The 9494-nt window shown below is 35.7% G+C and overlaps 2 non-coding genes across 2 annotated transcripts; one reads left to right on the plus strand and one right to left on the minus strand.

Annotated features, from left to right (window-relative positions):
* The first annotated feature begins 1175 nt into the window (after positions 1 to 1175).
* On the plus strand, positions 1176 to 1282 carry LOC131176211 (small nucleolar RNA R71). The gene has a single exon (XR_009146336.1). It is a non-coding gene; the product is annotated as a small nucleolar RNA R71 (small nucleolar RNA).
* Positions 1283 to 4868: 3586 nt separating this feature from the next.
* LOC131176201 (small nucleolar RNA R71) lies at positions 4869 to 4975 on the minus strand. The gene has a single exon (XR_009146326.1). It is a non-coding gene; the product is annotated as a small nucleolar RNA R71 (small nucleolar RNA).
* Between the last annotated feature and the right edge of the window lie 4519 nt (positions 4976 to 9494).

The following is a 9494-nucleotide window of genomic DNA, read 5'->3' on the forward strand; positions in this document are numbered from 1 at the left end:
GCATGTTCAAATCTAGAATCACCTATTCTACAGGGAATAGAAAACGAACCTGGATCCTTACACTTAGGGGGTAATTTCCATTGAATTATTGTCGACACATTTCCCCCACACTGATCTTGTCATTATTCCTTAACTTGCGCTTTTTAGTGCATAATTCCTTAAGGAATTTAGCATACCTAGGGATTTGTTTGATCGCATCAAGTAAAGGTATATTAACTTCTACCTTCCTAAAAGTCTCTAAAATTTCTTTCTCTTGTTCTTCTTTCTTTGTCTTGGAGAACCTGCAGGGGAATGGAGGAAGAACAGAATTATTAACCTTATTCAGTTTAGGTTCAGTATTTACCTCAACTTCAGGAACTTCAGACTCTTTTGCTCCTTGCTTCTTCTTTTTCGTTGACTCATGTGGAGTCTGATTATCAACTTCCTTCCCACTCCGTAACAGTATAGTACTTGCATTTTCTCTGGGATTCATGACTGTTTGTGATGGAAGCTTTCCAGAACCTTGAGCTTCAAGTTTGCTCACAGATGAAGCTAACTGGCCAATCTGCCTCTCTATATTTTGAATGCTATTTCTAGTCTCCTGTTGAAACTGTTGTGTATTGCTAGCCAAAGCTTTAACAATTTCATCAAGTGACATACCTTAGTTTGAGGGAGGCGGAGGTGGTTGATTCACTTGTGGTCTTTGCTGCTGGTATCGGTTTTGCACTGGTTGATTCCCATAACTCAGATTAGGATGATCTCGCCATCCTAGATTATAAGTATTGGAAAAGGGATCATACCTGTGTTGTGGCTGTCCATAATTTCCTACTGTATTAGCATGTTGCATTTATTCATCCTCTTGTAATGTAGGACACATGTCAGTAGCATGACCTGAACCCGAACAAATTCCACATACCTTAACTGTTTGCATGTTCCCTACAGCCAATTGCCTCATCAAAGAAGTTAAATCAGAAATCTGTTTCTCAAGATTAGATGTACTTACCTCATTAACCTTCTTAGGTGTGTGATCCAGTCTCATTCCAAACTGCTGAGAGTTTGCTGCCATGTTAGCAATCAGCCTCCTTGCCTCTTCTGGTGTCTTGTCAACCAAAGCTCCTCCACTAGCAGCATCTATCATGCTGCGATCCATTGGTAGAAGTCCCTCATAGAAATATTGAATCAAGAGCTACTCACTTATTTGATAATGGGGAAAACTTGCACACAACTTCTTAAATCTCTCCCAATACTCATACAAGCGCTCTCTATTGTACTGTTGGATGCCACAAATTTCTTTTCTTATGTTGGCAGCACGGGAAGCAGGAAAATACTTCTCCAGAAATATCCTTTTCATCTCATTCCATGAGTTGACAGATCTAGAAGGAAGAAAATACAACCAATCCTTAGCTGTGCCTTCCAGTGAGAAAGGAAAAGCTCAAAGCTTAATCTGGTCCTCAAAAACTCCTTAAGGTTTCATGCTGGAACAAACAACAAGAAATTCCTTTAAATGCTTATGTGGATCCTCACCTGCAAGACCATGAAACTTAGACAAAAAATGAATTAGTCCAGATTTTAACTCAAAAGCAACATTTAAAGCAGGGTATTGAATACACAAAGGTTGTTGGTTTAGATCAGGAGCAGCCAACTCTTTTAAAGTCCTAGCAGCCATGGTTTCGTTTTTGGAATTTGAATCCAAATCCGAATCTGAACTTAACTCCCTTGGAGATTGGACTCCTTTAGATGTACTCGGAATCTGCTTAGCTTGCTTAGCCAATTTTTTCAATTGTTTAGCTACTTTTTCTACTTCTGGATCAAAGATCAACTCACCAAATTGAGAAGTTCTTGTCATAAACAAAAAAAAAAATCAAAGTAAAAATAGAAAAATGCCTCAAAACCCTAGAAAACGATAGAATTTGACCTCAAGAGGGTGGGGCCAATGAATTATTTTTAATTCATTGGTCTTGATCAGAACGTCGTTTCCTTCAAAACAAGTATGATCCCGTAAATTTTTTTTTTTCAACCAAAAATCTACTGATGAATAGTAACACCGTAAAATTTTTTTTTTCTTTCAAAAACCTAAAAATAGCAACACTTCATAAATAGAATTAATAACAAAATATCCGAACACTAAAAACAAGAAATCCAATAAATTTCAGTCCCCGGCAACGGCGCTAAAATTCTTGATGGTTGTCAAATCCACCAAAATTTAAATTAACTGAAATTACCAGTTGTGAAATATTTTTCTGCAGTAAGTGATAAATCCAGGTTGAACCCTAAAGACTGAATTACTAAATTTCATGCACTTGTGTAATGGAAACAAGAAACAAAGGTGGGGGGGGGGGGGGAGGGTTGTAACACCAAATCGGAAGAAATCAAATCCAAAAATTAAAGAACTAAATTTAGATATCAAAATCTCAATTTAAACAAACTTCAGTCCAAGGTAATTCACATTCCAATGCATTGATTCGATCATAGACAAAAGAAATATAATTATCTCTTATTGAATACTTAACGTATATTTACCAAACAACGAGGTAAAATCCCTAACTTCCCTATACTCGTCAATTCGAGCCCAGCACTCTTATTGACTCTAATTATTAATTGAATTAGTATTAAGCGATCCTCATCAAATTAATAACTGCTTTAAGAAAAGGAAGTAGTTAAGCTGAACAATAATTTATAAAACATAAATATTTAATTCACCCTATTGTTTCCTTAGGTTATTATCGAAAACTTAGATCATAATCAATAAAACCTAATTGCTACTCATGTTCAATCTTACACAATAATTATGGATTAGAAATCAAATCCAAAAATTAAAGAACTAAATTTAGATATCAAAATCTCAATTTAAACAAACTTCAGTCCAAGGTAATTCACATTCCAATGCATTGATACGATCATAGATAAAAGAAATATAATTATCTCTTATTAAATACTTAACGTAGATTTACTAAACAGCGAGGTAAAATGCCTAACTTCCCTATACTTGTCAATTCGAGCCCAGCACTCTTATTGACTCTAATTATTAATTGAATTGATATTAAGCAATCCTCATCAAATTAATAACTGCTTTAAGAAAAGGAAGTAGTTAAGTTGAACAATAATTTATAAAGCATAAATCATTTAATTCAACCTATAGTTTCCTTAGGTTATTATCGAAAACTTAGATCATAATCAATAAAACCTAATTGCTACTCACGTTCAATCTTACACAACAATTACGGATTATGAAGATGAACTAGCAATTGATCACATCAAACAATTAACTAATAGGCATTTTTAGCAAATCATTCTATAGATCAAAGTCAATGAAATCAGAAAATAATAGATATTCAAAAAGACATAAATTAAATTAAGAACCTGGTCTCACAAATCACGCATAAGAATTAGAATCCCTTGAACTAAATTAAGAACTTAGCCACTCATGTTCATGGCTTACAGAAAATCGAATAAAAAAAGAAATCTAAAAAGAAATCTAAAAAGAGAATGGAGAATGAAGGTCTTCTATGGTGTTCAAAGGTTTGAATGGATGTCTCTTGGCTGCTGCCCAAAGATAGCTTTATAATTGAAAATCTAATCCCAACGATAGGAACGAAACTAGGAAAAGTTTTGAAATTCAAAGGATAGATTTTCAGCCTGCACTCACGTCTCTGCAATCAAGGCCGTTTTTCAGCCACTTCCCTTTCGAATCTGTCTCTTCCCTCTTCAGGAAAGTTGTAGCCCTATTTCTTTGCTTTCCAACGAGTACTCATTTGCCCAAATCTAAGGTCTATAGCCCAAGTTATGACCCAAAAATTGAGACTGGTTCTAACAGAGTATCTAGCCCATGATGACGAATTCATGGCCATTTTTGACAATTAAAACGGCCTCATCTCGCTTCCAGCCCTTCATAGAAGTTATAGAGGTGGCTCTTAAGGATCAATTGGGCCTAGGTTTGCTTCATTTGGACCTCTAGAACTTCAGATACAAAATAAATACTGAAACTGGTTGTGACACATCAAGTCTGGGCTTTTGTATTAGATTCACAACTAACTTTGACAACTTTAGAGACTGATCTGGGCTTTGGTCCCTTTTTGTCATTTGTAGTGCTCTGACTTAGCTTTTGAACGAATTAAATAGCATTGGATTTGGAGACCCACAACTTTAGAAACACCTGAAAAACCCAGCAAAGGTCACATTAATGCAAATGTTGAAAATTTCTCCATTTAACACAATTATTCCAATAACTATCTAAAAATACGCCTAATTGTTATGAAATACCTAACCCACTGAATTAAACATAAAAACACACTAAAAACACTAAATGTGATGAGACTAAAATTAATAAATTATGCACTTATTAGTTTATGACAAGAACTTCTCAATTTGGTGACTTGCTCTTTGATCCAGAAGTAGAAAAAATAGCTAAACAATTAAGAAAATTGGCTAAGCAAGCTAAGTAGATTCTGAGTACATCTGAAGGAGTCCAATCTCCAAGGGAATTGAGTTCAAATTTGGATTCGGATTCAAATTCCAAAAGCGAAATCATGGCTGCTAGAACTTTGAAAGAGTTGGCTGCTCCTGATCTAAACCAACAGCCTTTGTGTATTCAATACCCTGCTTTAAATGTTGCTTTTGAGTTAAAATCTGGACTAATCCATTTCTTGCCTAAGTTTCATGGTCTTGCAAGTGAGGATCCACATAAGCATTTGAAGGAATTTCATGTTGTGTGTTCCAGCATGAAACCTTAAGGAGTTTCAGAAGACCAGATCAAGCTTCGAGCTTTCCCTTTCTCACTGGAAGGCACAGCTAAGGATTGGTTGTATTATCTTCCTTCTGGATCTATCAACTCATGGAATGAGATGAAGCGGATATTTTTGGAGAAGTATTTTCCTACTTCCCGTGCTACCAACATAAGAAAATAAATTTGTGGGATCCGACAATACAATGGAGAGAGTATATATTAGTATTGGGAGCAATTTAAGAAGCTGTGTGCAAGCTGTCCCCATCATCAAATAAGTAAGTAGCTTCTGATTTAGTATTTCTATGAGGGACTTCTACCAATGGACCACAGTATGATAGATGCTGCTAGTGGAGGAGCTTTAGTTGACAAGACACCAGAAGATGCAAGGAGGCTAATTGCTAACATGGCAGCAAACTCTCAATAGTTTGGAATGAGAATGGATCACACACCTAAGAAGGTTAATGAGGTAAGTACATCTAACCTTGAGAAACAGATTTTTGATTTAACTTCTTTGGTGAGGTAATTGGCTGTAGAGAACATGCAAACAGTTAAGGTATATGGAATTTGTTCGCGTTTGGGTCATGCTACTGACATGTGTCCTGCATTACAAGAGGATGAATCAATGCAACGTGCTAATGCAGTAGGAAATTATGGATAGCCACAATGCAAGTATGATCCCTTTTCTAATACTTATAATCCGAGATGGCGAGATCATCCCAATTTGATTTATGGGAATCAACCAGTACAAAACCGATACCACCAGCAGAGACCACAAGTGAATCAACCACCTCTGCCTCCCTGAAATCAAGGTATGTCACTTGATGAAATTGTTAAAGCTTTGGCTAGCAATACACAACAGTTTCAACAGGAGACCAAAAATAACATTCAAAACATAGAGAGGCAGATTGGTCAATTAGCTTCATCTGTGAGTAAGCTTGAAGCTCAAGGTTCTGGAAAGCTTCCATCACAAACAATTATGAATCCCAGAGAAAATGAGAGTGCTATAGTGTTGCGGAGTGGGAAAGAAGTTGATAATCAGACTCCACATGAGTCAATAAAAAAGAAGAAGCAAGGAGCAAAAGAGTCTGAAGTTCCTAAAATTGAGGTAAATACTGAACCTAAACTGAATAAGGTTAATAATTCTGTTCTTCCTCCATTCCCCTGCAGGTTAGCCAAGGCTAAGAAAGAAGAATAAGAGAAAGAAATTTTGGAGACTTTCAGAAAGGTAGAGGTCAATATACCTTTACTTGATGCGATCAAACAAGTTTCCAGGTATGCTAAATTCCTTAAGGAATTATGTACTACAAAGCGCAAGTTAAGGAATAATGAGAAAATCAGTGTGGGGGAAAATGTGACGGCATTAATTCAGCGAAAATTACCCCATAAGTTTAAGGATCCAGGTTCATTTTCTATTCCCTGCAAAATAGGTAATTCTAAATTTGAACGTGCAATGGCAGATTTAGGAGCATCTATTAATGTCATGTTATATTCAGTTTTCCAGACTTTGAATTTGGGTCCTTTGAAAGAAACCAGTGTCATTATTCAGTTAGCTGATCGCTCTAATGCTTACCCATTAGGAGTAGTTGAGGATGTGTTGGTGTAGGTTGGAGAATTGATTTTTCCTTCAGATTTTTACATTATGGATATGGAGGATAGTGCTCCCACATCAAAGTCAGCTTTGATTTTGTTTGGAAAACCTTTCCTAAAAACTGCTAAGACAAAAATTGATGTGGATAAGGGTGCCTTAACTATGAAGTTTGATGGAGAGACTGTCAAATTTAATATCTTTGATGCCATGAAGTATCCTGCTGATGATCATTCTGTCTTTTCTATTGATGTTGTGGATACATTTGTGCAGGATGTTTTTAAGTTAAACATGGAGGATGAGTTGGAAAGAAAATCACAATTGCATGAATTAGAGGAAATTCACCTTAAGGCTTATGAGAATTCTAGGATCTATAAAGAAAAGACAAAGGCATTCCATGACAAACTAAGAAAGCAGTTTGTGATTAGGCAAAAAGTTTTGTTGTATAATTCCATATTGAAGCTGATGCCTGGTAAGTTGCATTCTCATTGGATTGGACCCTTTGTTGTTACTAATGTGTTTCCTTATGGTGCAGTTGAAATTCAAAGTTTAGGAACTAACAAAGTGTTCAAGGTCAACGGTCATAGACTCAAGCCATTTTATGAAGGGTTTCAGGAGCATTCAGTGGGGGAGCTCAAATTGAGTAACCCAATTTATTTGGATTAAGGAGCTTTGCCATGTCGAGCTAACGACGTTAAAAAAAGGCACTACTTGGGAGGCAACCCATGGGTGGCTTGTTAGCCACAATCAGATTTGTTTTCTTTCCCTTATCTTATTTTATTTTCTAGGATTATTTTTTCTTTCTTTTCTTTTGCATTTGGGCTTTACATTGGGGACAATGTGTGTTTTAAGTGTGGGAGAGGAGTTTTTAACATCTAAAAAAAAAAAAATCATTCTCATAAGCTTGATTCATGATTCTATATTAACTCTCGGAGAGAAGTGCTTTGTTCTTGAAATGACTTTCCTATTTTAGGTTAAATTTTTGAGATTTTAGGCAAGGTAATAGTAACTTTAATGATAGATTTTCCCTCTTCTCCATACCATAGAGTAATGATTAGTTATGTGCGCTTTAAACTAGTATCATGCATATTTCAGAACTTTGTTTAATCTATCAGGGCACTTTATAATATGTAGATGCATAAATTGGGGGAAATAAAAGGCTGAACTTGAAAATTGCTCCGATATTTTAGTTAAGCAAAGTAACCAGGGGCCTTCATGAACCCCATGTCGATTCTCAAGCCAAAAGCTAGCTAGGATATGAGCAAGGTATTTTTTTGGAGGTGACGGTTAAAAAAAAAAAGTAACTGTGATGAGAGAGAAGTATCAATTTCAAATAAAAATAAAAAAATAAAAAAACAAAAAGGGCCATTTCTATCTCCCCTAAGATTTGCAAAGAGCTATAATTGTTATGCCTTGATAAATTAGCCTTGTGTTTTGGTGTGTATTGATTTAAAATTTTATGGAACTTTAATTGCGTGAGCTTAATTGATTTCAAGCCTTTTGTTTTGTGTTGGAGAATTATTGATATATTGGTATGGTGTTGATAGAATTTGTTGTGATAGTTATTATCTTACTTGCCTCTTCTTTCAAACTTTTAATATTTTGTTAGAGAATGTTGTGATAGGGTGAAGTTAAGTGAACTTCTAAGTGTAATTGATTGAGAGTTTAAGTTATGCTTGAGGACAAGCATGGAATAAGTGTGAGGAAATTTGATAAGTGCATAATTTATTAATTTTACTCCCATCACATTTAGTGCTTCTAGTATAATTTTGTAACACCCTCCTCGTAGCAACTCAGATACCATCGCTCCTGGATCGGTCGGTCCTACAGCTAGAACGTCCGAAAAAATATTTAAACTTAAGTGAGAAACCATAAATAACTCAAATATTAATAAGAAAAATTTAGTAAAAATTTTAGAAATAAAATACAACCAAGTTAAATGAGCCGGTGCCTAAGCGAAGGGTAACCAGAGGGAAGTTGCGGTTCTCGCAACGAGGAGCCCTAGACCCGGGGAAAAAATTTTTAAATAATTTTTGGGACTCCAGAGAAGGGTCATTGAGGTTCCTATGGCATTAGAATGCCAAGAAAATATTTAGAAAAATTTTTCAATCGGTACAGACAATTTTGACCCGTTAAGCCAAACAGAGGGCATTTTGGTCATTTCGCCTTCAGAGGTGATTTTTGGCCGACTTGTCCAGTTGAGTAAATAATTAATATGACATAAAATATGGATAAACATTACTAGAAATTAAATTGAAGATGAGTAGTGGAGGAAAGAAAAGAAAGTGAAGAAAAAGCTTATTTATGACATCATTGTGATGTCATTTAAAATTGCTAACCAATCACCATTAAGTAACCATTTGACTAACTAATAAAAGAGCTAAATAAAGACCAAGGAAGACCAAAAACCAGCTGCCTTCTCTTCAACAAAAAACGTGAGTTTCTCTTCTTCCTCCCTCCATTGATGTTCAATCAAGCAAGCTTAATTTCCTACCTTATTTCACCATAAAACCCTAACCCCACTTCATTAAAATTTTACCCTACACCTTAAACAAGCTTTTGGCAGCCAAGAAGAGGAAAGAAAGAGAAGTTTGAGTTGGGAAAAAAATTGCCCTATTCAAGGTTAGTGCACTATATACCTAAAACTCTTTAATTTCATGAAATGGAACTTGAATTTAGTAAGAAAATGTAATTTAAATGAACAAAATTCATGTGTATGTGTACATGAGTTTTGGCTGCCCTAGTGAAGGAATAGGAAGGAGTGTTTTTGATGAGCTTGAAGTGAATTAAAATCATGTAGGAAGTTTATAAACATAAGAATAATAAGTTGCTATGCTAACTAAGGCATTTTGTAGAAAACCTAATGTGAAGCTAGGGTTTTGGGGAGTGAAAATTGACTTGGCTTAGGAAATTGTTAGAGCACATTTTAATGGTCAATTAGTGACCATCTTAGGTAATTTGACCATAAAATGGACTGAAAAATAGGATTGCAAAGTGAAGTTGCAGGCTGCCCTAGGACAGCAGCAGAGGGACTGAAAATTCAGTCCGCTTGTACTGCCATAACTTGGGCTGTGTTGGTCCAATTGGTGTTTGGTCAATTGGACATGAAACTAGGCTTATAATGGCACATTTTTGCTGAAGAAACCATGCCCAAAAGACCAAAGCAAGAGGACCAAAACTTGGCCCCAATCCGGACACCCTGCAACA

The sequence above is a fragment of the Hevea brasiliensis genome, chromosome 18, assembly GCF_030052815.1.
Source record: "Hevea brasiliensis isolate MT/VB/25A 57/8 chromosome 18, ASM3005281v1, whole genome shotgun sequence".
Taxonomy (NCBI): domain Eukaryota; kingdom Viridiplantae; phylum Streptophyta; class Magnoliopsida; order Malpighiales; family Euphorbiaceae; genus Hevea; species Hevea brasiliensis.